We start from the raw sequence: 26992 nt of genomic DNA, 5'->3' as shown, positions 1-26992 counted from the left end.
GCTGCTTGAGCCTTGTTCCACTGCTTTGACCAAGGACTATTGGAGTGTCTCTATGGGGCTATTTGGATGGCCTCCTGACTAGAGCATCAGGGACAGAAAAAGCTCCATTCATCTTGAACACACACCTGGACCAAGACTGAGTGAGTTTTAACCCTCCAAGTGGTGCCTTTCCAGTCCTAAACCATTGGAAGTGGTGCTAAAAGTGATCAAGTAGCCAAAATCCCAAACAAGGAATTTAGAACATTTTTGGCTGAAAACAGCTCTGAGATCTGAGAGGAGACCGAGACCTACCTGCTTGTTGATCCACCAAAGGTGCACCGCCGGTCGGCGTAACTTCACATCAGCTTCCATTACATTATTCTCTGCAGCAGCCGGTCCTGTTCAATGGTCCTTCACACATGGGAAATCCAGCCTTATTGAGCCCTAATTGGCTACAGCCTCTACCATCATCCCACTTGGGATTTTCTACTTCTGAAGTAGAGACTAGGGGCATGATTTATGATAAGTTAGCACCCTTTTTCTGTCATTTTTTGACACAAAATTGGGGCAAACTTACAAAATCTATATTTTGTAAATTTGTGCCACTTTTGTGTCAAAAAATGATGTAAAGGTGGCGCTAACTTTTCATAAATCAGGCCCTAAGTCAGAATGTGGATAATTTCTCTACAGCTTCATCCAACAGCTCCCTGATGACTACACCTCCTCCTTGGACACCACCTGGAGCCTTGCCCTGATAAACTCTACCTTCTCTGACACTGTTTGCTGAAATTTCTTCTAATTCCGAAAGTAAGCGCAAAGTAGATCTTGTATCCAACACGCGCTCCATTGTGGTAGGTCATATTTTTTAACTTTGACTTGGTCCTGCACAGTTAGATCTCCTTGGTTGGCTCTTACATGTTTTAGGCACTGGGTTTTACCTTAAACTCTAAAAATTCATAACTCCTATTAGACGGATTGGATTTTTGTTATTTAGGTGTCAAATTATTTCTTAAAATTGATTCTGTTATCCTAAATTGGAATGGGGTTTTTCTTGTGTTGTGTTTTTACCATATTATTGTTTGCTGTATAAATACTTCATACATGGCCTCTAAGCTTAGCCTGACTGCTTTTTTGACCAAATAGGTAAGCACAGTTGAATTTAGAGACTTTTGTTGTTCACTCTGACAGGTATTCTGGCTGTTGCTTGAACAGGATTAACACCCCACTCAACCAAAAACCTGATTTCTCACAATTACTATTTCAAATGCATGTGTGTGTCAAGCTGAAGACTCTCCTGCAGCAGGCTTTTTGATTCTCTTTTGCACCCTCAGGGGTTCCTACAGTCCTTATATTGGAGAGGTATGATCTATCCTGTATGCCTTCAATTTTTGCAAGAAAGCACTTTATTTTGACTTTCTCTTTTTTGTTAGTGCTCACAAATATAGAGAACTCCAGAACAGATATGCAAATACCTATATCCTTCTAGGAATCTACCAGTGCAGCAGGATGAACATCTACTGCCATGATTTTAGTGAAAGCATCTCAAATTCTATAGAGTTTTTTCATCATGCAATTTCTTAATGCTCCAATTTAGGACCGTTTAGAACATCAATTTGATAGAGATGGGTGGTGCTTTGAAGGAAGGAGAAGTAGTTGCATCATATAAATCATCTTGTTCTATGTTATTATATGGTGCTGGACAGCTCTATTTATTCTGGGTGGCATTTGTTCACTTCATGCTATTGATCTCCAGATTATGCAGATCTGTAGCTGTTGCTAAGACCTGGTATCCGTTGGGCAACCAGCCATGGAACTGGTTTGGCTAGTGGAACTTTGAGGCTAGATTATTCAAAGTACAGGCTGTATACAGCAATGTAGAATCTGCTAAACCTGGATTTGGGAATACTGGGTTTATTGAATCAGTACCAGCTGACTGCTGTTTCTGAACAAATTAGGTACCAAATCCCTGCTGGCTTATCTGGTGGATTCTTAATTAAGATTTTGGTCTCTATGTAAGAAAGGGGAAATCATTAGATTTAGGATGTCTGCTTGGGACTGGAGGGGTGGGAAACCCTTAGCAGGATTTCGATCATTCCGCCAATCTGAAGTGGTTAGATCTTTACCTTGCAATTCCCTACAGGCCAGGAGGGATTGCAGTCCATGTTCAGGTAAAATTTTCTGAGGCTCCATTAACTTGTGAGGTTATGGGTATTGTGTTGCTCTCTCTTGATTCAGATTTGGCGAGGTTGAAATTCTCCATATATCAGCCTGTGGACCCTGGTGTAGTAATGGTGCTTGTACTGACATAAGACTGGATTTGGTCCCTAATTTGGTCATACAAGGGTGCAGAGGAATGGGGTCTGTGGACTTGGTCTAATAACACTGAAGGCTGTTTAATTCAGGTGTGGTATTCTCTTTTTCTGTTATCTCAGTTGCTGGTAACCCAAATGTGAGTTATTCTACAGGCATATGCACTGACACAAATATAGTACTACCTAGATGGTCTGAGTGAGAAGATAGTTTAGCAGGCAGATTCTTGGGTAGTGAGGATAACTTATCTTTTGAGGCAATTTGTTGAAAATACCTGGGGGCATATTTATACTCTGTTTGCTCCGGAATTGCGTCGTTTTTTTTTACACAATTCCGCCGCAAAACCAACTCCATATTTATACTTTGGCATTAGACGCGTCTAGCGCCAAAGTCCATGGAGTTTGCGTAATTTTTTAGCGTGGACACCTACTTTGCATTAATGATATGCAAGGTAGGCGTTCCCGTCTAAAAAAGTGACTCCGAGGCATGTGCGCCATATTTACACTCCCGGGCAAAATTCATGCACGGGAGTGGGCGGGTCAAAAAAATTGACGTCCAGCTGCTTTTGCGCGGTTTTTTAGCGCCTGGTCAGGGCAGGCGTTAAGGGACCTGTGGGCTTGGAAGGAGCCCAGAGGTGCCCTCCCATGCCCCCAGGGACACCCCCTGTCACCCTTGCCCACCCCAGGAGGACGCCTAAGGCTGGAGGGACCCATCCCAGGGACATTAAGGTAAGTTCAGGTAAGTATTTTTTTTTAAAAAAAATTGTGGCATAGGGGGGCCTGATTTGTGCCCCCCTACATGCCACTATGCCCAATGACCATGCCCAGGGGACAGAAGTCCCCTGGGCATGGCCATTGGGCAAGGGGGCATGACTCCTGTCTTTCCTAAGACAGGAGTCATTTCAATGGGGGTTGGGAGTCGAAAAAAATGGCGCAAATCGGGTTGAGGCAAAAAATTTGCCTCAGCCTGACTTGCCCCATTTTTTGGCGCCCAAGCTCCATATCCCCCTACGCCGGCGCTGCCTGGTGTACGTCATTTTTTTTCACGCACACCAGGCAGCGCCGGCGGCTAATGCCGGCTAACCTCATTCAATAAATACGGCGCCCGCATGGCGCTTCAGAATGGCGTTAGCCGGCGCTAATTTTTTTGACGCAAAACTGCGTTAGCGCAGTTTTGCATCAAAAAGTATAAATATGGCCCCTGGTCTTTAAAGGTTTGTCACTAGGAGTATTAAATGAGGTGGTTATGTGGTAGATCCTATTTAGTTTTAATGGGAATCAGGAGTTTAGCTTAGCCTTCTGGCCTGGAGGCCTGTGCCCATCACCTAGTGACATTTAACTTAACCTACTTAACTTGCTCTGTCTTAGCCTATTTTTTAAATTATTTATTTCAAAGTTTTACTTAGTGAAATGTTTTGATTTTACGTTATCAGTGCCACTCTGTAAAGGAGACACTATCAGCGTCAAAGTTAAGCGAGATACGTATGAATTCACATCATGTCCCTTTGCTACTTTTGTGTGAAAGGAAAATAATGTACTTTGGAAGGAACTGTTTATATAATTGCTGCCCCAAGCATGCTTCTCATGCAGACATGTTATCAGAGGGATTCCTACCAGAAGCTATTAACACCATCTACGCTGCACGTCACCTTGATGCAGACCCAGTCTTCGTGTCCCTACGAAGTCTGATCTAGAGACCTCATTCCAAGGTAACAAGGGTTGGGGGGGACTCTTCCCATGGACCTGGTACCGGCGGATTAGGTTTATCATACCTAGCTCTCATTAGGTTAGAGATTAGGATCTCCAAGCAAGGGTTTTAGGGATATTTTACATTTCATGTTTATTGCAAGATGGGGAGGTCTTTGTATTCCTGACTCTCATCTTCACAATTATGCTTCTTGCATCATTCATTATCTTAATCATTACAGCTCATGCATTTTACAGTAGATTGCAGTCTTTTTAATAAACCTTTCAAAAACTCTCCTGCATCTCCTTTATTTCCTGTGTGTGACTGAGACTTACTACTAACGTAAGAAAAGGGTAACTTCCGTTCCACCACTACTCCCCTGAGATGTTGCACTCTAGAGTCCATGTGTAAAGGCTGCCAGAATTCACCTTTTACTGTTTGGGTTTTGGTGATGTACTGCTTGTGACCCAGGAGGGTTGGGTTGACAATTGCTACTTGTTGTAGGATTGGCCTGGTCTCCTACAAACAAAAGTGCTGTCATTCCTAAACCAGGAGGCCAATTATGAGAGTTACTAGTCAATCCAGCCTCTGCCTCTGCCACCATAATATTGAGCTAGCTCTGCAGCTGGGAATAACACACTCAGCATTCTTGGCTCTAGCTCCAATCATCTTTTTGTATCAATCATATAAAAAATGAGATACATTGTTATATTATTGGCCTCTTATCTTTAATAACACTCCTGTAGTCTTCAAATTATTAGGGTACTAATCAAGACAATGATCTATTAACAACTTTGAAAGATAACGCAAGGGCAGCATTTAATACTACATTAGGTGTTAGTAGCTCTTTCCCTCCAAAAGGTCTGGCAAGTGCGGAATCCTAAAGTTTCAAGAAGTCAAGCATGAGATTGTCTTTTCATTGAAGCTATTGACATGGATTCATTTGTGAATATTGAGACCGTCTAAAAAAGCAAATGAGAAAGACTGACTAATATAGATGACTATTTTATACTGTTGACAATATTAACACACTTGACCGGATAGGTGATAATCAGAAGCCCTGGATTCTTTTTCATGGCCTCCGTACCCACAGCGCATCACCCAGTGCAATGGATGCTATGAGGGTTGAGATGAATGCCAAGTGGTTATATATATGTTTGGCTAGCTCAGCATTAACTGTTGTTTTCTGAAAGAAACTTCCCAAACACGTTTTCTAAGAAAAACAAAAAAATTGATACTGATGCACAGGGAGTCCATTCCATGTGACTGGGGCATGGTGGCACTTGTGTAAGAAATTGAGGTTCTGATTCACAAATTTAAAGTTAGACCAAGGTGCATATTTCTACTCCGTCTGTGCCGAATGTGCGTAAAAAAATTTGACGCACATTCAGCGTAAACGTTGGCCCGTATTTAAACTTTGACGCCCGAGCCCGCGCTCGACAAAATTCAGCTGTGTGCGTCATTTTTTGGATGCGGCAACCCGCCTTGTGTTAATGATATGCAAGGTAGGCGTTCCCGTCCAAAAAATGACTAAAACGGCCGTGCGTCGTATTTATGCTTTCGGGCAAAAATTACGCACGGGCAGGAGGCGGAGCCGGAAAATGACGCAAAGCCCGATTTGCGTAAAAAATGAACGCCTGGGTCAGGGCATGCGTTAAAATGGGGCAAGCACACCTGTATTTAATCAGAACACACAGAACAAACAGCAGACCAGCAGAGCAGCAACAGGGAGACATGGAGGTGATTCTAATCCAGCGTGCACGCAGACGCAGAGCCCAGCAGCAACAACAGCAGCTACAACAACACCAGCAGGGAACCCAAAGGCAGCGCAGAAGGCAGGAGAGGATATTCTGCCACAAAACCACCCTTCAGGGCCTCAGGGAACACAACATCATCCGGCGGTACCGGTTGAACTGGCAGGCCATTCAGCAGCTGCTGCGCAACATTGAACCGTAGTTGGCCCCCACTTTGCTGACACCCCGCACCATCCCAACAGAAACCAAGCTGCTTGCTGTACTTCATATGCTGGCAAGTGGCTCTTTCCAAACAACTGGTGCCCTGGTTGCCGGAATATCACAACCATCATTCTCCGCCTTTTTGCCCAAAGTACTGGATGCCATCATTCGACTGACACCCCGCCACATCTGCTTCCATAACACACTGCAGAAGCAGCAGGAAACAAAACAGGGGTTCTACCTCATCAGTGGCTTCCCACAGGTCCTTGGTGCAATCAACTGCACACATGTACGCCTTGTGCCACCTGCTGCAACTGAACACCTCTACCGCAACAGGAAGCACACACATTCCATCAACGTACAAATCATAGTCGATCACCAGGGATTGATCACCAACATTGTGGCTAAATATCCTGGGAGTGTCCACGACTCATTCATCTTCCGTTACTGCACCATCAATGAACACTTCCAGGATGGACGGTATGGCAATGGACTACTTGTTGGTAAGTACAAAAACCTACTTATATACATACTGCACAGCAACCCTCTAGGACACACAACACATACACCACAACAGCAACATGTGAACAGGAACACACTGAGGTCGTGACATAGCTAGCCATGTTTCTCAGGTCACCATTGAACCTGTCACACATCGGAAATTACTGTACAGCCTAATGTTAAGACGTCAAACATCACAATGTGTGGAGTGGGTTGCACAAATGTCACCTTGCAAAATGTAAGTGTCCCAATGACCTTTACATTAATCCATTGCATAAGTCTAAAGGTATGGGATGTCCAGGGTACATTGATATGAACGTGTTAACAACACTGTCAATTGTAACCTGTGTATGGAACTATCATCTCACCCCCAGTGAAGACACACGGACACCTGTATCACAAGTCATAATGCTAGGGAGGGCACACTGTACTGCAAATCTCAAAACATACTGCTGACAAACGGTCAGCAGCCAAACACTTGTTCAGCCAAGGAAACAACATGATGCAGATGGTACATCCTACAAGCCTAGGATGCGACATAACACAAAAGAGTCACAGACAACACAAGACAACTACTGCCATGAAAGCTCATTTCAATGGGGCCAGCTACATCAATATGATCCCAATCATTTTCTCTTGCAGCTGATCAGGGGTATGGCATCCAGCCATGGATTATGACTCCATTTGGCAACCCGAGTACTGCTGCAGAGCGTGCCTACAACGACGCACATAGGAGGACACGCAGCATTGTCGAGAGGACCTTTGGCCTCCTCAAGTCAAGGTTCCGGTGCCTCAACATCACTGGTGGTAGCCTCCTATATTCGCCGGAGATGGTCTGTAGAATCATCCTAACATGTGCAATATTGCACAACATTTGCATCAAAAGGAACATTCCCCTCCTGGAACCAGAGCCACACATGCCTGAAGGATGGTGGCCTGCAACATGAGGGGGAACTACAGAACACGGCCGCTGGTACACGCAGGTGGCAACAGATCGTCAACAATTTCTTTTGAATATAATCACCTTCACAACTTTAGTTAACTAATTTCAATAAACACCTATAATTATCACCATATCATGGTCTGGCTATTCATTTTTGCACACCTTCATCTCTACTTATCAGAATAAGAGTGTTGCCTCATGGAGCATTGCTGAGATACTGATTAGGACACTGAACATCCCAGAGCAAATATAATGCCTAACATACAATTGTCACATACACACACACTGTTAATGACATATATCATGTACATTTCTCCTTTGAAGGCCAGAAGCAGAGGACCACAACTATTTCATACATACATGTTGAAATCAAGCTCCAACACAGCATATGGCACACAACTAAGACACCATCACTCAATAAGGGGAAAACAATCGTCATACATGAGCCTGTCAATGTGCTTTTGCATCAGTAACAGGAATTTCTGACCAGACCCTTGACAGCAGTAAGTCCAACTGTATCCAATATTTGCAAGGACTATCTGTGGCCAGAGTTCCATAGAAGCAGAACATAGACAGCACAAGTGCCACACATATGAGCAGCATTGTACACATGAAATTCCATGTACATGTCAGCCCATTTCATAACTCCTGACACACCCATGCACCTGGTCAAAACCCACCTGTTGACAGAGGTCCCTGGAATACTAAGATGTGTACCCTGATATTCCCTCCTCTACACACACAGACCAACATTAGCAATCCAGTGTGCTACACCCTTTCCTATGGTATGCCATTGTCATAGAACATCTGACTGCATGGACGTCAGGTTAATTTATACACTGGCTTCTAGTTTCAAAGCCCTGTTAGCACCTGTAGATTGCTCCCCATGTGAAAATGTCTGTTGGCCCTTAGAATGCAAGTCTCACCTACAGGACTGGTGAGAAACAGATGCAGCCCACACCTGTGATCACCTCCATGCACACCACCCATTTCAAAAAGTACTTCCCCTGCTGATGCCTGGAACAGCATAGGAGTTGCCATTTAGTCAATTACACAGTTAAACATTGATACTAATTAAGCTGTGTAACACAGCCCTTGGGTTCATTTGTCACCTTCAAAAACACAGGACATACACAGTTTGACATATCAACTGTCTAGTTCGTCCTCCAAACAGTCTGAGTCAGACCACTGATTATGTAACTTGTCAAATTGCTGGATCCTGAATCACCCTGCTTTCTGTCAGCCTGACTGGCATCTGTCTGTGCGTCACACTAAAGTATCCCTGTGTCTACATATGTACCACACTTGCGTTAGTAAACCTCTCATTCATCAGGGGGTATTGGGCATGGGCTTCTTCAATGCATATGCAAATATATTGGATAGCATCATCTGCCTTTTAACTGTACCATTTGAGTTAAATCCTCTGGGAAAAGCAAAATACATGGCCCATCCCTTGTCTGAGTCGCATTTATGCATGAATGACAAAGTGAGACAGTGTCCCAGGGCAGTAGGCAGGGATTGGGTACGGGGCTTTCAGCACAACCAGCAACCTCTGATAATGTCCATGAAAAATACACACATGTCAGGACCATGACAGTTCACACACAGAATCACAGTGCTCACAACATAGTGATGGGCCATGTGTGGTGAATAGCTGCAAGAATAATCAGCACAGGGGCTATGATGTTCCCAGATGCAGTGGGAATTGCAGAGGCTAACCTGTGTACAAATGTTGTAATGACACCTGCTGGAACATGACACCTGAGACATTATCTCACTCAGCACACCAAGGTTGCCCTGTTGACTGTCTCATTACACGTCTTTAGTGACAGGGTGGGACCATCCCCATGTAGGTTCACATGTCCACATCCACTTTACTCACATTGATCAACCATGGATACTCAGTAGATACAGCAATAGCTGCCACGGACTCATGATGAGTCCTGGACCAAACTGTGACTAATTACACCCCAAAAAATATACAGAATCATCATTGGACCACACACATGAACAAGACACCTATGTGCAATGGATCACTGGAAATATGTGGACACGTGTTGTCTTGTATGCTGGTCCACCACAGCCACTTGATAGTTGGGGCTCACTTCTATGGCCTCAACTGTGGTGTCATCATACATTTGAGATTCACCCTTGTCTGTCTGTGCAAACAACATGGCACCCACTTCCTCAATGCATGTGTATGACTCACTGTGGGATTCACTAACTAGTGCCTAGGAAGCTGTTACCAATACTCTAGGTCATAGGATGTTGAAAATGTGGACCATTGACATGAACAAGCGTCTGCCATCTATCTGGTGCATGCTATGTCACATGTAGTGTCTACGTGACCCTAAATCTTGGAAGTCCACTTTACGAATGTTGCTACATGTATGACTAACACATGCCCTCTCTCATTTCCACAATGACTTGCATCTAAGGATTGGACACGTGGACGTCACATTCATAAAAGCATCTGTACAAATATGCTTCATGTGATACACACACACTTGGTCAACAAATACATTAATTGCCAAAGAACACACTTTGAGCCAAAGGCATTTAGGTATTGTACATATGTGTGTCACATTGCTATCCTGTCCTTATGCCAAACATGCACAATTTGTGCAACACATATATGTAGGCCACACTTATGACCAACTATTGCGTCAGCCAACCGTAAAAATACTGTGAAGGGAGTAGCGGATCATGGTCCGCTGCAGTCTGATGTCACACATGTGAACATACACCATCAACACCATAGTGTCTTCAATCAGCCTATCTCTGATGTGTCCCAAATGTAACATAACAAAAAAACAAGAAAAATTGCCCAAAATCAATTAATGCACTGAAATGTTGACGTTCCTAGCGTTATGCGTCATTTTTGTTCTACCAAAACTGTATATGCGTCATTTTTTTTGACGCACAGGAGTGAAAATTAGCCCACATCCAGATATTGTTTTACAGGCCATGTATTATTATGTGAATGCGTGCTAATTTTCACTCCTGTGAGTCAAAAAAAATAAGCAAATACAGTTTTGGTAGACAAAAAATGACGCATAACGCGAAAAAGGTGGGACTTTTCATACAGGAAGTTATGTCATAGGATATCCTGTTTACAGATCATGTACAGTGGGTGTACTTTCACTTTCACTTTGTAGTCTATGATCCTTCTAGACTATGTGGCTGTGTAGTGAGTGGTGTCCTGAGATTTTGTGCTTTTTTGTCCTGTGTGCTATCTGTAAAGTCCATTTGTGAAATAAATATTGTTGCTGTATACTGTACTACTGTGTTTTGTCTACATTTGTCCATTTATCTTGTGTTTTTGTTGTTTGTGGGAGTCTGTTGTGGGTAGTGTTAGTTTGGGGATAGTTTGGCTCTTTTATTGGTTAAGTTTACTTTTTATCTGCATTTGTACCCCTACTTTCCCCCTTTTCCACTTCCTATTTCTTTTACCCCTATTCCCTTTCACTTTTCAAGTATGTCTGGTAGGCCACATCTTGGCAGGATGGGTGAAGAGGAGTTGGGGGGCTTCATCTGGCTTGTGTGCCATTTCTTGCCACTCATGATCAACGCAGGGGGCAGGGTGATACAGGGGTATCCAACAGAGGCGCGCAGAATCCGGTGGGGAAAGGTGCTGCATCACCTGCAGCGTGTGTATGCCAGCCAGAGGAGTGACCACCAGCTGAAGCACCGGTGGGCTGACCTCGTCACCAGGGAGCAGGATCTCTTGGACCACCTGGGAATCATGACTGGTGGCACTGTTGGTGAGTACTAATCATGAAATGTGCACGATTAAATGCTCTGTAGTGACATAAGAGGCTTTGTACAATGTCTGCCAGCTAACTTGCTGACTGTGTGTAATGCTGGGGAAACATAAAGGGATAACTGATGCACTATGGCAAGGATCACAATTGCTAGCTGTCAGGTAGCACGTGCTCAGCAAACTTACAGGATACTTTTCCATGAAGTAAATTGGTGCGGCCTTTCTGTCAGAAAACCAAACAAAATAGGAGACAATCATGTCTATATAGGGTACTATTGACAGAGAAGTAAAGATGTACCAACATATTGGTTAACTGTGTTCAGGCAATAGCTAGACTGACTTTAAAATCACTACATGATGCTGAAAATGAGTGCTGCCTTCACGTCAATTGATAATAGCAAAGTGGCTCAGACATATGTCTCTTGTGAGTCTGGTGAGTGTGGAAGGAAAGCGTTCACGGAAGTACTATGAATGTTTGGGATTATTGTGTTCCCTGCTCTTTTTGGATACATGATAGATCTGGATTAGAAAACATTGTGAAAAGGTGTAAGGTGCCCTCAGCTAACATCTTAGAATGTTTGTTGGAGTTAGTTGCGCCACATTCCAAATATGGATGGCAGTCCAAGTGTATGCATGTGGCTTCACATCTCCATGGTTGGTGCAAATCACCATAGCTGGGCCACATCAATTGAATCAAATGTAACAACAGGGGGGCTTACAAAAGTCCCTGCCCCTCCCTCTGTACATTGTACCTATGTGTCATTAATGTGTCATGGCCACAAGGCATGTTTGACTGGTAATGCAGTCCTCAAGTAACCAGGGTTTGGATGTCTCTCTTGGATGCACATGATGAGACGATTACCCTCCATTTTATTTTCTGCTCACCAATTACAGGGCATGTTTGCCACCACATGATAGTTAGGGCCTATGTATGTGTGCAGATATGTGTGTAACTGTCACAGGAGACCCATGCTATGTACAAGCTGGCTGTGATATATCAGATGCAGTACCATCATGTCTGAATGGCTGCCATTTCCTTATTCATGTAGACCGGCACCCTACACTGTGGGAGAGGTGGAGACATTTGAGGATCCCGACCACTCCAGTAAGTGTTGATATGTCTCTTATGTGTTGTGTTTGCTGGTTATGGACTCGTGTGTGTTGAACGCATAGCAAGGTGTGATGCGTTGGGCAAGCTTTTCTCTTGTTCCATGAGTGGGAATTCAGTTTCTCACATGTTTTGAGTTGGCCAATGCGTATCCAATGGTATTATGTAGGGATTGTAGGCCATTCCTGTAGGCCCCACTGTGAGTACAGGGGTTAGTCATGTGGATGACACTTGTATCAACAAGAGTCGCACTGGAAGTCAGCTCCGATTTAGTCAGCCTGTCAGACCCACATTCTCCAAGATTGGTACAGCAAATTGCTTTCCAATAGACATCTGCTTCCCTATTTACCTACGTAATTATGAAAGAGTAGGTAGAACCTCCTAGCAGCATGTAGTGCTACAAGTATGTGGAAATGTGGAACTAGAGTGCAATGGCCTATCGTATCAGTGTCCTATTTCCTCCTCTGACTGACTGTGCAGGTGTATTTCAGTGACCAGTTACATGTGTCCCCCCCTCAATGCTGTTGTCTGAGCAGTATGACATTTGGGATGTTGCATTGTTACCCAGGCACAGGATGGACCCTGACATATGCAGCATGGGTGTGTCCTTAGTGCTGTGTAGCTCCTATTGTTGTTTACATTGGCTGATGTTAGCGACAACTATGGGCGTTGACATTTGAGAGTACTGGGGCCTTTGTCTTGTTTCAGGGGATTGTTAACTTTGTCATCCTAAACCCTCTAATTTAGGTGTGTGTGATCCATGGGGACGTTACTGCCATTGGCTACTTGAGTTGCACACAGAGCGGAGGTGGTAGTGGCAACTATTGTTGCAGTTACATTCCAGTTGTCGGTATGGCTAGAGGTTGTTAATAGGGCCCTAATTAATGTAGGGGGTATGGTGGCTGACGTGTGCCGGGATGTCAGTTTGACATTGTGGCCTTCCCTCCTGGCGTGGCTTTCCTTTTGCTCCATCGTTGGCATGACAGCATGCCCCTATGGGACTGTTGTTGGTGTTGTGTAATGGTGTGCCCCAGGTCTTCTCAGAATGGGCCATGCCCCCCTGCTGTGCCCCTTTACCCATGCCACTCCATGTATAAGATGACTTCCATGCATTTTGTGGTCGGTATCTCCCCCCCCGGTTGTAGATGACATTAATGCATTTTAATTCCCCATGCGACTTACCCTGCATGTGCGTTGTCTCGTGGTAGTCTGCGTTGTCCTGTCCTTGAATCCCTGTGACGATCTCCTCAGGGATGATGGCTGCGACCATCTCCTCCATGTGGTCCAGGGCCTCCTGGTGTGCTGGACTCCCCCTCCTGTCTGCAGTGCTGCCTTCCTGTTCCTAGCCATCTTTTCCTTGGTCCTGCGCTTGCAGTCATGCCAGCGTTTCTTGCACTCGATTACAGTTCTGCGTACTTCAGCCACACTGTTAATCTTGTCGACAATTTGTTGCCATATAGCCTCTCTCCTACTGATTGGCAACTTTGAGGTGACAAACAGTTGGTGCTGGTGTTCCGTCACCTGTTTAACCAGAATTTCCTGTTCCTCTGCACTGAAGCAACACTTTCTTTTCTTCTTAAAAGTGTCCTGGTTCTTGTGTGGGTCCTCCTGGCTGGTTCCTAGTCTGCTGTCATCTTCCTGGGGTCTCTAACGGCATCTGGGATCCATTTTGGCTCTCCTCTGGTGAAATGGCAGTGTTCGTGTGTTTTTTTGACGCTATTGCGTCAAAAAACTGCGCATATACGGTTTGCGGGGTCGTAAATCGACCCACAGTCATTTCTGCTGCGTTAACGTCATTTTGCTTTACAACTTGACGCTGCGGTGTGCGTCAAAAATAATGACTCCCACCTGTGGTTTGCGTTAGCCGGCGGTAATATTTTTGACGCAAAACTGAGCCGGCGCAGTTTTTCGTCAAAAAGTATAAACATGGCCCCAAATGTCTAAATTAGACTAAAAGCCTAACTTAGACCAAAAGTCTAACTTAACTACTTTTCCGTATTCACAACGGTCACGTTAGACCAAAAGTCTAACTTTACTTGTAGCAAATTTACTAGTCATAATTTACCTGTGTAAATACCAAAAATTTGTAAAGTTAGACTTTTGATCTAACTTTACCTTTGTGAATACCAAAAAGTAGTAAAGTTAGACTATTGGTCTAAGTTAGTCTTTTGGTCTAATCTTACCTTTGAGAATCGGGCCTTGGGTTATTAGTTGGAGAGGATATGAGTGTGGGAGGGCGGTTCTCTATATAGTGTATGAAAATGATGCGCACTGTGCAAAGGGTCCACACGACCCCACTTTGGTATCCAGTGGTAAAAAGCAGACCACCTAATGCTCTGTTTTGTGGTAGTGTGGGTGAAGAGTTAGGCTTATCTTGGAGATGTGTTAAGCATTTGTTTTACTGACAGTATCAATAAATGTGGACACGCAATAATTGAGACCAATTTACAATTTATATAAAATGTTTAAGACCAAGATCATCAATATACGGGAAGTACTTTTGTAGATTTTTCAAAGTTTAGAAAATGTTCTCTTTTTGTGCATAATTACACACCATAGGAATCAAAGGGGAAAATCTTTAAAAATGCATATAAAATAAGACAATGCTCTCACAAGTGTCACCTTCCAAATTTAGTTCTAGGTCTAGAGAGGGTGACCACTGGGAAACACACTGCACAGATGGACTTAAAGGTAAGCCTGGTGGGTCCCTTAGAGGGTGGAGGTCGCAAGGGGTTAGGGACCCATAGAGCACAGCTGGTTGGGCGATGGAGGGGCCAAGGAGGCCACATGCAGCTCAGGACAGGTCAGCCAGGAGTCGTGCATCTTGGAGTCCTTCAAGCCAGGAGCAGGTGACTTTGAGGGTGGATTGCAGGTCAGCAGGGCCATTCCTGGGGTTGGTTTTTGGGTGTCCTGAAGTCCCTTGGCTGGTGCTTGCTTCTGGGATTTTCAGAGTCTGAAGTGGACTTTGCTTCTGGGTGTTTGATGTTGAGGGTCCAGTAACTCAGGTAATGGTATGTCTCAGGCCCTGAAAGTCACCAAACTTAACACACTGGTACATTTTGTCCTTTGGATCTCTTGTGTGGATAATGGTCGGGCTGCTGGGTCTGGTTCGTTGGTCAGCTGCCGGTCAGTGAACTGGACTTCAGTGGATTTTTGCCTGCAGGGTGCAGGAGAGTAATACCTTCACTCTGAGGGAGGTTCTTGGCAATTTTCAGCAGGCTGGAGGTGCTCTGGAGTTTTGTAGAGTCCTTCAGGTTTCCAGGCAACACCTCAGTGATGATTGTTGACTACCTAGAGCAGCAGGCATGTTGCAGCACCTTTTTCTTTGTGCAGCAGGACTTCTTTTCTCGTGCCTTGGGTCCTGGTTATCTTGTGTCCATCGGATCTGATCTGTTGGTTTAGGAATACCCACTAAATACTGCATACAGGGAGTACCTGGTAGTGGCCAATAAGCCACCTACCCCACGGTGGCTACACCCACTGAGAGGCCACTTCCTGGGGGAAGGGGTCATATCCCAAACTGGTTATGTTCCTGCTATCCAAGACTGAAGAAAATGAAATGGAGGAGTGTTGCAGGCTGGGGAGGGCCACTCCTCCTACCCTTGCTAGTTTTCCCACTGTTTTTTCCACCTAAAGTTGGGGAAAAACTGCTGGGTGGCCATCTGCTGCTAGCAGCAAAGGCGGGTCAGATTTAAAAGTCGGTAAAGCCTTTGAATCTGACCACTGGTGCCGGGTGCCTACCTGGGGGAGGAGGTGTAACAGGCTTTGTGTTCTGGTTCCTGAGAGCAAAAATGATCTCACCCCGGGAGCCCAGAATCGTGTTTGGAGGTGGCAGGCTGGTCAGGACCAGTCAGCAACCATGCTAGGGCTGTTAGCTTTTGCAGGGGACACCTATAAGGTGCCCTCTGGGTACATTTTATAATAAATACAACACTAGCATTAGTGTGAATGTATTATTCTGAGTTGTTTGACACCAAACAACCCAGGGTTCAGAGAGGCTATCATGTAGCTGGGGAACTCATAATGACCAGTGCCCAGCACATGTATTTGATATGGCTCCCTGTACACTTACTATGTCTTAAGGTTTAGCAAAGACACAGTATGGGTATATTTGCTCATGCACACATATGCTCTCACATGCATTATAGTGCACCTTGCCTTAGGGCTGAAAGGCCTGCCAGAGAGATGACTTCCTATATTGCATGCAGTGTTAATGGGCATAGCACTCTGGGTAAATGCCAAGTCGAGTTTGCAACTGTATATTCACCTTGTCATGCACTTGCACAGGCAGTCTACATGAGGCTGGTGTAGGGCCTCTCAGAGTTGCACAATTGGTGCTGCAGCTCTGAGTGGCCCTCTTCAGTACCCATACCTTAGGTACCAGGGGTACCATTTGCTAGGGACTTACAAAGGTGGCTGAAGTGCCAGACAGTCCAGTTTTGGGGAAAGAGATCTGGGCCTGGGAACCTGTTTAGCCGAAGCTCACGCCCCTTACAGTAGAAAACCACATCGTTTCTCCAGGCAAAAAGTGGGGGGCTACCTTGTCAAAAGGCCCTTTCTCACAGTGAATCCTACTCAAGTAATAAGTTCCAAAATCCTGTAAGGTCAAACACACAGGGTCTGATTCACAAAGTTAAACTTACACTTTGTGTAATTTTAAGTTTGTGTTAGCTATTAACTATGGGCCCAATTCCCAAATGTTTACACCAAAAGACCTAAAGTCTAACTTTGCTCGTAGTAAAGTTAGACTTTTGGCCTAAGTTTAGACTTTTGGTATAAGTTTAGACCAAAAGTCTAAACTTAGACCAAAAGTCTAACTTTACACACGGTAAAGTTAGACTTTTGTTGTAAGTTTAGACTTTTGGTGGAACAGTAAAGTTAGGCTTTAGGTCTAAACTTAGGGCCCGATTCACAAAGGTAAACTTACACTTCTGGTCAAAGTTTGGACCAAAAGTGTAAGTTTAAGATTTTTTGGCATTGACAAAGGTTAGTTACGAGGAGTATCTTTACATGCGCACTCGAGGCAGATGATCCACACCCGGGCCGGAGCATCCCCATGACAGGAAGTCCATGAGAGGAAGTAGCAGGCAGCCATTTTTTTGTAATTCTGAGTCATCCTCCCTACAGACAGTGGGTGTTTACCACTGGCAGGCCAGGACCTACTGCAAGCTCTGGAAGGACCTGAAATGTTGGGCCTGATTAAGGGCCCAAGAACTGTTGGGTCAGTCCTCCCAGCCCCACATGCACTGGCCCCTCCTCTCTTAATTTCCCTGACACTGATCCTCTCATCTCGTAACTGGGAGGGTGCAGACGTGGGCTATTTTCTATTTTGATTCATTGTTGATATTAAACATATGAGAAACCACTCAAATATGGCAGCCGCATTATGGAGCTGTTTCTATAGTTTGCTTAGTCCATCACCAATTTTCATTACTCATTGGTCTCCTTTATATTGCAGGGGCCGGTGACAATTTCATATTTAAGGTGCATTTCTTCGTGCGTGTCAGCTTATATGCATGGCACTTGATGGATCGTCTTCGCAGAATAACTCCACGGCATCTACAGATTCTTCTGCAAGCCGCAGGACAAAATGAGGAAGGTGATTAAATAGGGACTTTGTCCCTATAGTGTTACATCATGGATGAGCGTTTAAAAGGTAGGATCTTGGCAGAGTTTGTTATTTGATAAAGGAATGTGATTTTCAATATATGGAGATAAGTTTAATATGAACAAGCTGCTCTGCTTTTTTGGCCTTTTCTATCTAGGAGGCATATGTTTAGATGACTTATCAGGTACCCCACTCCATACAATCAGGAGTAAAGGTTCAATAGCCTAGTTGGAAAGCAGGAAGTGCATGCCGGTAATACTTGCACTAGAACCTGTTAACCCATTATACACTAGCCTGTGCTCTGTTATGTAAACACATGTCCTGGGAAAAATCTTATAAATGTGAAATATATGTGCCCTCAGGAAGGTGGGTGACCCTTGATTGGGTCATGTCTCACCAAAACGCGCATCTGCATGTTTTGACCTGGACCAAGACACTATTATATTTGTACAAGTTTTAAATATAAGACACCATGGCTCTACTTGCCAGTCACCCTTTTACAATGAGGTTCAGACTGTTATAACCCTTTGATGGAAGAATAATTTTTTCTCCCTAGACATTATTTAACAAATTAGGAGTAGAGAGATATTATATAATACATCATATGGACTTCATTTGGTGGATCTTTATTGTTCTTTTGCTACGTTATAGTTTGCTTGTATAGGGAGTGGCTTGCTGTTCAGGTCTATTAGCCCTGATTATGTTCCTTGTCTTTGCTTTATAACAAGTTGTCTGGGCTATACATACTTTTTTTATGGTGTGATTGTTGGGTGTGAGTGGTTTATATTACTTTTTTAGTGTTTTGTTTCCCAGGATTTATATTTATAATGTTCATATCATTTCTATAGATTATAGTGTATATTTATATAATTGCATTTTGAAATACAAATATGTCAGTGTATATATCATTGGGTGGTGCCCTTGGGACTGGTGTTTGTTGGCTGACTGTTTATTCCTTCTTGCTTTTCTTATTTCATGTTTGTTGTTTTCCTGCTTTGTAACCATCTTTGTTGATCTCTCTTTTGTTCTTCTTTTTTCTTTTTGCCTTGTATCTCTTTCTTTGTATCTCTATTTTTGGTGTATCATTAGGATTCCTCATGGTAGGAACCTTTTCCCTGAAGTAGGATTTATTTCAGTATTACCTGGCCCCTCCTCACACCACTGTACAGGAGGGTCCTGACAGAACCCTGGCCGACCCTCCATGCTCAGCTGAGTAGTTGGAGCAGCAGAGACCTGGTATGTTCATGGACTCTGTACTTTGTGTGGTAGCATGGTGTGAATGGTGACTGAGCTGTACGAACATGTATCATATGTCACCATGTACACATTCTGAACAATTGCTGCAGCAGTCATGAGGCCAATGCCCCATTGGGGCCCATTGGAAGCCATAAGCAGAATGCATCCTGGAACTTGTAGTGTTCAATCCACTACAGGGAAATAGCCATACCTCTTGCACGCATATGAAGTCATGCAATGCCAACACCATGACCGTTGAAGCTAAGGCCTCATAACTGCTGGTTGCAAGGGCAAAGGGATGGTCCAGTCATTGACCAGTGTGGGGTCAAGAGGTCACATTTTGTATTGCATGCTGTTACTTGCATGCTTTTGATGTGTCTTTTATTAGTGTGAAGTCTCATGTCATGTAACTTGGAGGGATGGGTGACTTTGGAATACTTGTCTCATAGAAAATATACCTAACATTTCCTAGAGTTAACAAATGCACACATCTTCACAACAGTGGCTTGTTTGTCTCATCCAACATTTCGATAGCTAATCTAATTTTTCACACAGATGGACTCAGCTGAGACTGACCAGATGGAGGCTGTAGGGGGGTCCTGAACAGGACACCTCTAACCAGTGGTGGGAGGATGTCCCCTCTCCCATTGAATTCCAACAATCTGACCTGTCAGGGGTGACCCCACCACAGAAACGAGAAACACCTGACCCCTCCCTACCACATGGTGTCCCAAGGCCATCGGGCCACCCAGCTTCCACCCCTGCCACCAGTCCCGCTCTGAGTGCCTGCCAGAGTCCAACACCCCACATTCCTCCTGAGGCACTCAAACCTCACCCTGTGTTGTCACACCTGTGGCTGCATCCCAGGAAGGGATGGTGGCAACTGAGGGGGAGGTAATCTGCTTTCAGATCCTACAGCGCATCCATGAGGAAGTGTGTGGGATCCGAAAGGATATTGCCCAGAACTTTGCTGCCTTCAATGCCAGCACCACCTCCTTGGGTGTAGCCATCATGGCCCTATCTCAGCGTCCATCCCATACAACCCTCCATGTCTAGTCCCCCTGTGTGTCTTCCCATACTTTCCCCATAACCCTTATACCCTCAGTATGTCTCATTCCAGTGGGGTATCAATGCCAGGAGGAGGCCACCAGCACAAAGGATCTACTTGTCATTACCAAGGAGGATGACCAGGAGGACAATTGACTGGACTTTATATCTTATTTTCTCGCTGTACATAGACTGATTACCGTGACATTTCCTGACGTGTTTTTTTGTCCAACCACCTTTATGTCCCCTGCCCCTACTCCATGAAGAATGTTATATGATTTAGTTTCTCTCTACTCAACAGACGGTTGTTTTTTTAATATGAATATTTTATTTAAATAATAATATTAATCCAATCAACTTTCTTATGTAGTTCATTGTTTTTGCTGGAACCAGAATATGGAAGTATACGTATAGAGCTGTTTGGCTATGCCTTCCACATGACCCAAATGTACACAAATGGTTATAGTGATGAACATGTCCTACACATGTTGTTGACACGTGTATGGCCTACAGCCACAATAAGCATTTTACCTTCACCAACTATTGCTCAACTCAGTTTAATTGTGGAATATGTCTTTTATTTACATAGTGCTGTGCACACATATATACCATTGCTCAAGGGGATCTCACTTGCGTTTTCTCAGGTGAGGTGGTGAGGATCGTTGTGATGTAGTGCTTTTCCGGGGTCTCTTAGTTGCAGGTGGCTGTAATTCCTGTTCAGGGGTAGGGTCAACCTGCACAGGGTGAGGGTTAACCTGTACAGGTGGAGGGTCTCCTTGCAAAGGGGGTGGGTCTACGTGCACAGGTGGTGGGAATTCCTGTACACAGGGGTGGGGATCCCTGTTCAGGGAGGGGTTGTACCTGGACAGGTGGTGGTGATCCCTGTAAGGGCATGCCCCGACAGGGGTTGTCAGACCCTGTACATGACTGTTCAGTGGAGGGCCTGTGCAAGGGGTGTGCTCCCATTGTTGATTATTGTGGGCCCACTGTAGGTTCCTTGACCAGAGGTTAGGAGTGAGATGGTTCAAGTTGACTCCCCTCCATGCATTGACTGTGAAGGATTTGGTATATTTTTAATTATGCCCTCCATCATCTTCATATCCATTGCATGGCATCTTGCACTATTTTCCCTCTGTATGACCATGCTGTCATACATCCTCTTCTCCATGTTTTCCCGGGATCTATCCATCCTAGGCAACACCTGGATCATTCTGTGCACCAACTATGGGATTTGGTGCATGTCCTGTAGTGAGGCAGACATGTAAGACAGTGTAGCCCAAAAGCACAAATGTCCTGTCTCACATCTGCCTGCTGCTGGAAGAAATCATCCTCCCACTCTCTCACATCAATATCTGCCAGCCCTCTATGCCTGTGACTGCCTTGGAAGTGATCAGCACATCCACCAATGGGCGTGGCAAGTGGGATGTTGTGAGAAGAAGAAATGGGCCTAGGGGCTACCTGCTCCTCAACAGGGCTGCCACGTTGCTCAGATGTTGGAGTCAATCAATCAATCAATCAGTGTTTATAAAGTACAACTTCTCACCTTTGAGGGGCTCAAGGCGCTGGTGGTGGGTCTGGGCCTCATTCGAAGAGCCATATCTTGAGGTTCTTCTTGAAGATTGTGAGTGATGGACTTTGTCTGAGGTGCGTGGGTAGGTTATTCCAGCTCTTGGCTGTGAGGTGGGTGAAAGATCTTCCTCCGGCGGTGGTTTTCCAGATGTATGGAATGGCAGCTAGTGCATGCTGGGCAGATCGGAGGGGTCTGGCAGAGTTATGGAAAGAGATGCGATGATTCAGGTAGGCCAGTCCGATGTTGTGAAGGGCCTTAAAAGTATGGGTGAGTAGTATGAAGTTGATTCACTTCTCCACCAGGAGCCAATGGAGGAGTCTCAGGTGTTGGGAGATGTATTCTTGGGGAGGGAAGGTTCAGGACGAGTCTGGTGGCGGCGTTATGGATGAGTTGTAGTTTCCTGATGTTCTTTGTCATGGTGCCGGCATAGAGTGCGTTGCCGTAGTAGAGCTTCCTTGTGACTAGGACGTGGGTGACTATCTTGCAGCAGTCGTCCGGGATCCATTTGAAGATTTTGCAGAGTTGGCAGAGGATGTACCAGCAGGAAGAGGTGACTGTGTTTACCTGTTGTGTCATTGTTAGAGAGGAGTCAATAATGATTCCCAGATTGCAGGTGTGGTCAGTCGAAGTAGGTTAGACGCAGAGCAATGTGGGCCACCTGGAGTCATCCCAGGCTGAAGTGGAGTTACCAAAGATGATAAGCTCGGTCTTGTCTGAGTTTAGCTTGAGGCAGATCTCCCTCATCCAGGCAGTGACAGCTTTCATTCCGGTGTGAAAGTTCCTCCTAGCTTTGTCCGGGTCTTCAGTGACGGATATGATGAGTTGTGTGTCATCGGTGTATGACACAATGTTCCTTCCGTGGCCTCTGACGATGGCTGGAAGCAGGGCCATGTAGATATTGAAGAGCGTTGGGCTCAGGGAGAATCCCTGAGGGACTCCGCAGCTGACTTCTGTTGATTTGGATTTGAAGGGTGAGAGTCTGACTCTCTCTGTTCTTCCGGTGAGGAAGAAATGAATCCATTGCAAGACTTTTCCATGGATTCTTGCATCGTGGAATCTAGTGCATAAGGTGCTGTGGGAGACGGTGTCGAAGGCTGCTGAGAGATCCATGAGTATGAATGCTGCGGTCACGGTTGAGGAGTCTGCAAATGTCATTGGTGGCAGCAAGAAAAGCTATCTCTGTGCTGTGGTTGCTACAAAGCTAGACTAGGAGGTATCCAGAGACTTAGGCCCTCATTCTGACCTTGGCGGGCGGCGGAGGCCGACCGTCAAAGTCCCGCCGTCAGGTTACCGTTCCGCGGTCGAAAGACCGCGGCGGTAATTCTGACTTTCCCGCTGGGCTGGCGGGCGGTCGCCTTCAGACCGCCAGCCAGCCCAGTGGGAAAGAGGCTTCCACGATGAAGCCGACTCGGAATCGAGCCGGCGGAGTGGAAGCTGTGCGACGGGTGCAGTTGCACCCGTCGCGTATTTCACTGTCTGCGCAGCAGACAGTGAAATACATTTAGGGGCCCTCTTACGGGGGCCCCTGCAGTGCCCATGCCAGTGGCATGGGCACTGCAGGGGCCCCCAGGGGCCCCGCGACCCCCCCTACCGCCATCCGGATCTCGGCGGTCCGACCGCCGGGATCTGGATGGCGGTAGGGGGGGTCGGAATCCCCGCGGCGGTGCAGCAAGCTTTACCGCCGCCGTCGGAATCCCCATTGGAGCACCGCCGGCCTGTCGGCGGTGCTCCCGCGGTCCTCCGCCCTGGCGGTCAAAGACCGCCAGGGTCAGAATGACCACCTTATTGTCTTCGATGAATTTTCACAGCTGTGAGTTTATGGCTTTTTCCAGGACTTTGGCCGGGTAGGGTAGTAGCGACATGGGCCAGAAATTCTTTAGCCCTGATTGGTCGGCTGTGGGTCTCCTCAGGAGAGGGCGGTCTTTGGCGTGTTTTCAATCATCAAGGAAGGTGGCGGTTTTGATAGAGCAGTTCAGTGTCTTACGGAGTTTGGGGGCAATGGATGTGCTGGCTCTGTTGTAGATGCGGTGAGGACAGGGATCTGTGAGAGCTCCGGAGTGAATGCTGTTCATGATGGTTTCAGTCTCTTCTGTTGTGAGAGTGGACCAGCTGTGGACAGTTTGGGTGGGTTCTGGGGGGGCTGGGTCAGTCGTAGGTTCTGATGCTGGGCGGTTCTGTGGAACAAAGCTGTCATAGATGTTGTTAATCTTGCAGTGAAAGGGAGGATTGATGAATTTGTTGATTACAGTGAAGAGTCCTCTTGTGTTGTGTTGGGAGGTGTTGCTGCATTCCCAGAGTGCAGTTTTTCTGCATTCTTGATACGTCAGTGATGGGTGGCAGGGGCGTCTCTGAAGGAGGCGATGTCTTCGCTGGTTTTGCTGTTTCTCCATTTCTTCTCTAGGTGCCTGCAAGTGCGCTTGGATTGTTGAGTTCGGTGGTGAACCAGTTGGCTGTTTTTGTGATCTGATTGACCAAAGTTTATCGGAAGGGTGCTAAAGCTTTGGCGCATTCAGTGATCCAGGCATTGAGGTTGTGTGCTGTGGTGTTGGCGTCGTCAGAGGGGGTGGAGGTGATTTAGCAAGGGTCGTGGTGAGTTGCTCTTCTGTGATTTTGTTCCATTTCCTGTGGGGGACCCTGGGGACACGGAGGAGGCTGTTGGGTGTGGTCATGGCAAAGTGTAGGCAGTGATGGTCGGTGCAGTCTGTGATAAAGATATTCTTGATGGTAATCCAGTTGGTTGAGGTAAAAATGGGGTCTAACGTGTGTCCTGTGGCATGCGTGGGTGCTGTGATTAGTTGTTGGAGTCCGAGGGTGGCAAGATTGTCAAGTAAGGAAATAGTGTTTTGGTTGTTGCAGTCCTCAAGGTGGAAATTCAAGTCACCAAGAAGGAAGTAGTTGTGGACACCAGGTTGTGGGGGTTGGCGATGTCTACAATGGTGTTGATGAAGGCTGGGAAGGGTCGGGGCGGCCTGTAGACCAGGGTGCCGCGGAGGGAGGAGTTGTGAGTGGTGTGGACCAGGAAGTGTAGGTGTTCATTGTGGTGCAGTGTTCCTCCGTGCTGACCATGATGCAGAGTGAGGACTTGTGTACGATGGCCAGACCTCCACCCAGAGTGCAGGGCCGGTCCTCCCTTAGGATGTTGCACCCTTCCAGGATTGCAATGACAATATCTAGTCTGGAGCTTGGGTTGGTTCAGGTCTCGGTTAGGAATGCGATGTCTGGACGGGTGGAGTTGATCACGTCCCACAGATCTGGGGTGTGCTTATGGAGGAAGCTTATATTTAGAAGGAGGCAGTTGATGAGGTTGTGGTAGAACTTGGTGGTTTCAGGTTTGAGGTGTTCTGGTTGTTTGTTGTGGCTGATCCTGAGGTTGCAGTTCTGGCAGGAGAAGGGTCCAGGCACTGAGACGTCCGGTGTTAAGGCGATGGAGGGTCTTGGTGTTGTTCTGAAGGCTGGCCAGGGAATGGCTTGTCAGAGATCCAGGGTTCCTGGTGCTGGGCGTGGTCCGGGTCCAGAGTAAATGGGGATACTTGTGACACTTCCCCAGACTGGTAAAACCATCTATACCTGTGAGATCACAAGCACAGTACACATTTTGAGGAGAGGCATAAAGTTTTGTTACTTGTTGACTTGCTTCATTTCCCTTATCAGTATCCACCTACATGAGGGGCAATATGTACCCTTAGGTAAATATTGTATATATGCATTATTGGTAGACCTATCACTGGCCAACATGTCAGCTTGTGGTATACTATTGTGACCGTTATAAGAGCATATGGGGATGAGTGAAAACAGTGATAATAGATACTGCTGATGTTTACACCACAGTTTAGGAGCATTAGCATTTGGGAGGTTAATCTTTATATTTCCTTACCAGTGTCTGACATGCGCCCAGTGTGTGGTGCCTGACCCGATGTCACACCCATAAATGTTGCTGAGTTCACTGCAGTCTGTTCTTTTCTGGACAATGTCATGGCCTACAATGATATGTGTGTGTTAGGTTAACATACTAGTTGACCCATGTGATACACTACATTACCTAGTTCATTTCACAGGTTTACCACAGTTCATGAATCCCTTGTACTGTAGTCTTAACTGAGAACAATGCAGGAGATGATGCCCTCCCCTGCCATATTTACATACCAGTTCATGCTGATGGTATGGATCTTTGTGCTCCATGACATTGCCTCCGTGATGGTGCAGTGACCTGTGCTCCAGTGTGTGGCTGTCCACTGGCTGCATGTTGCAACAACAGGGAAAGGTAATTAGTCAAAACCAAGATATTTGCTTATGTGCAACCTGTCACAATACTATACATTTGAATCTACATTTGAATCTTCATTTACCAGCAGTTGTAAATGAATGAGAGACATTACCTATTACCATGCACCAGTGTTAAGTGGATGATGGAGCAGTGATAGCCCACTGTTTAGGACTGAGGTATTGAAAATTGCAATTGCTATTACAAAGGATTCTGGAACTTAGGGCCAGATGTAGCAAAGATTTTTACCCATTCTGTGTCTATGGGAAAAAGTGTTCGTACATATGGCCCTTACAGTGTTATGGACTTCTGAGTATGATATACCATTCAGAGTGCACTTACTTGGGACAACATTCATGGACTCATTTTTAGAGTATCACAAACGTTAATAATTTGGTGTCATTGTTAGTATCATTCCATTTCACCTGGCATCACATTGAGGGCATCAATCATAGGCAGCCTATGGAGCCGATGGGGGGGGGGGAGGGGGAGGGTCTATGGCAGAGAGGCCATCCCTCTAAAGTGGGGTGAGTCGGAGGTGGGCTCCAGTTTGTACACCAGGGAGAGCTCTAGCCACCTCTATCCTGGTGTACTTTTCCTTCACCCTCCTCTTCTCATCTTGCTACTTCTGCTTGATGTCATTAACAGTCAAGATGTCCTCCCCCAATACAGTGACCGCTGTGGCCAAGTGCTGCCATAAGGCTGCCTTCTCAGAGGAACTGCTGGTGTAGTGTGGGAGACCATGCAGTCTCTTGTAGTTCCTCACAACAAATTTCTGTATCATGGTGTTCTCCTCCTCTGTGTAATTAATTTTCCTCTTGGTGGGCAGCACGGCATCAGGATTTGTAGCAGAGGAACAGTGTAGTTGTGGTGAAACCAGTGCTTTGCTTGAGTACTGCTTTTATCTGGCTTATTGGTCCAGGTTGCAGGTAGGATAAATATTGTGCAGGTGCATGTGATTACAATAATTTCGCCCCTAGGTTGGATGCTCTGCCCTGAGTGCAGATCATCTGCCCTCAGTGCAG

Source organism: Pleurodeles waltl, chromosome 2_2, assembly GCF_031143425.1.
Source record: "Pleurodeles waltl isolate 20211129_DDA chromosome 2_2, aPleWal1.hap1.20221129, whole genome shotgun sequence".
Taxonomy (NCBI): domain Eukaryota; kingdom Metazoa; phylum Chordata; class Amphibia; order Caudata; family Salamandridae; genus Pleurodeles; species Pleurodeles waltl.
The sequence above is the reverse complement of the archived record's forward strand: the minus strand, read 5'-3'. Positions refer to the sequence as shown.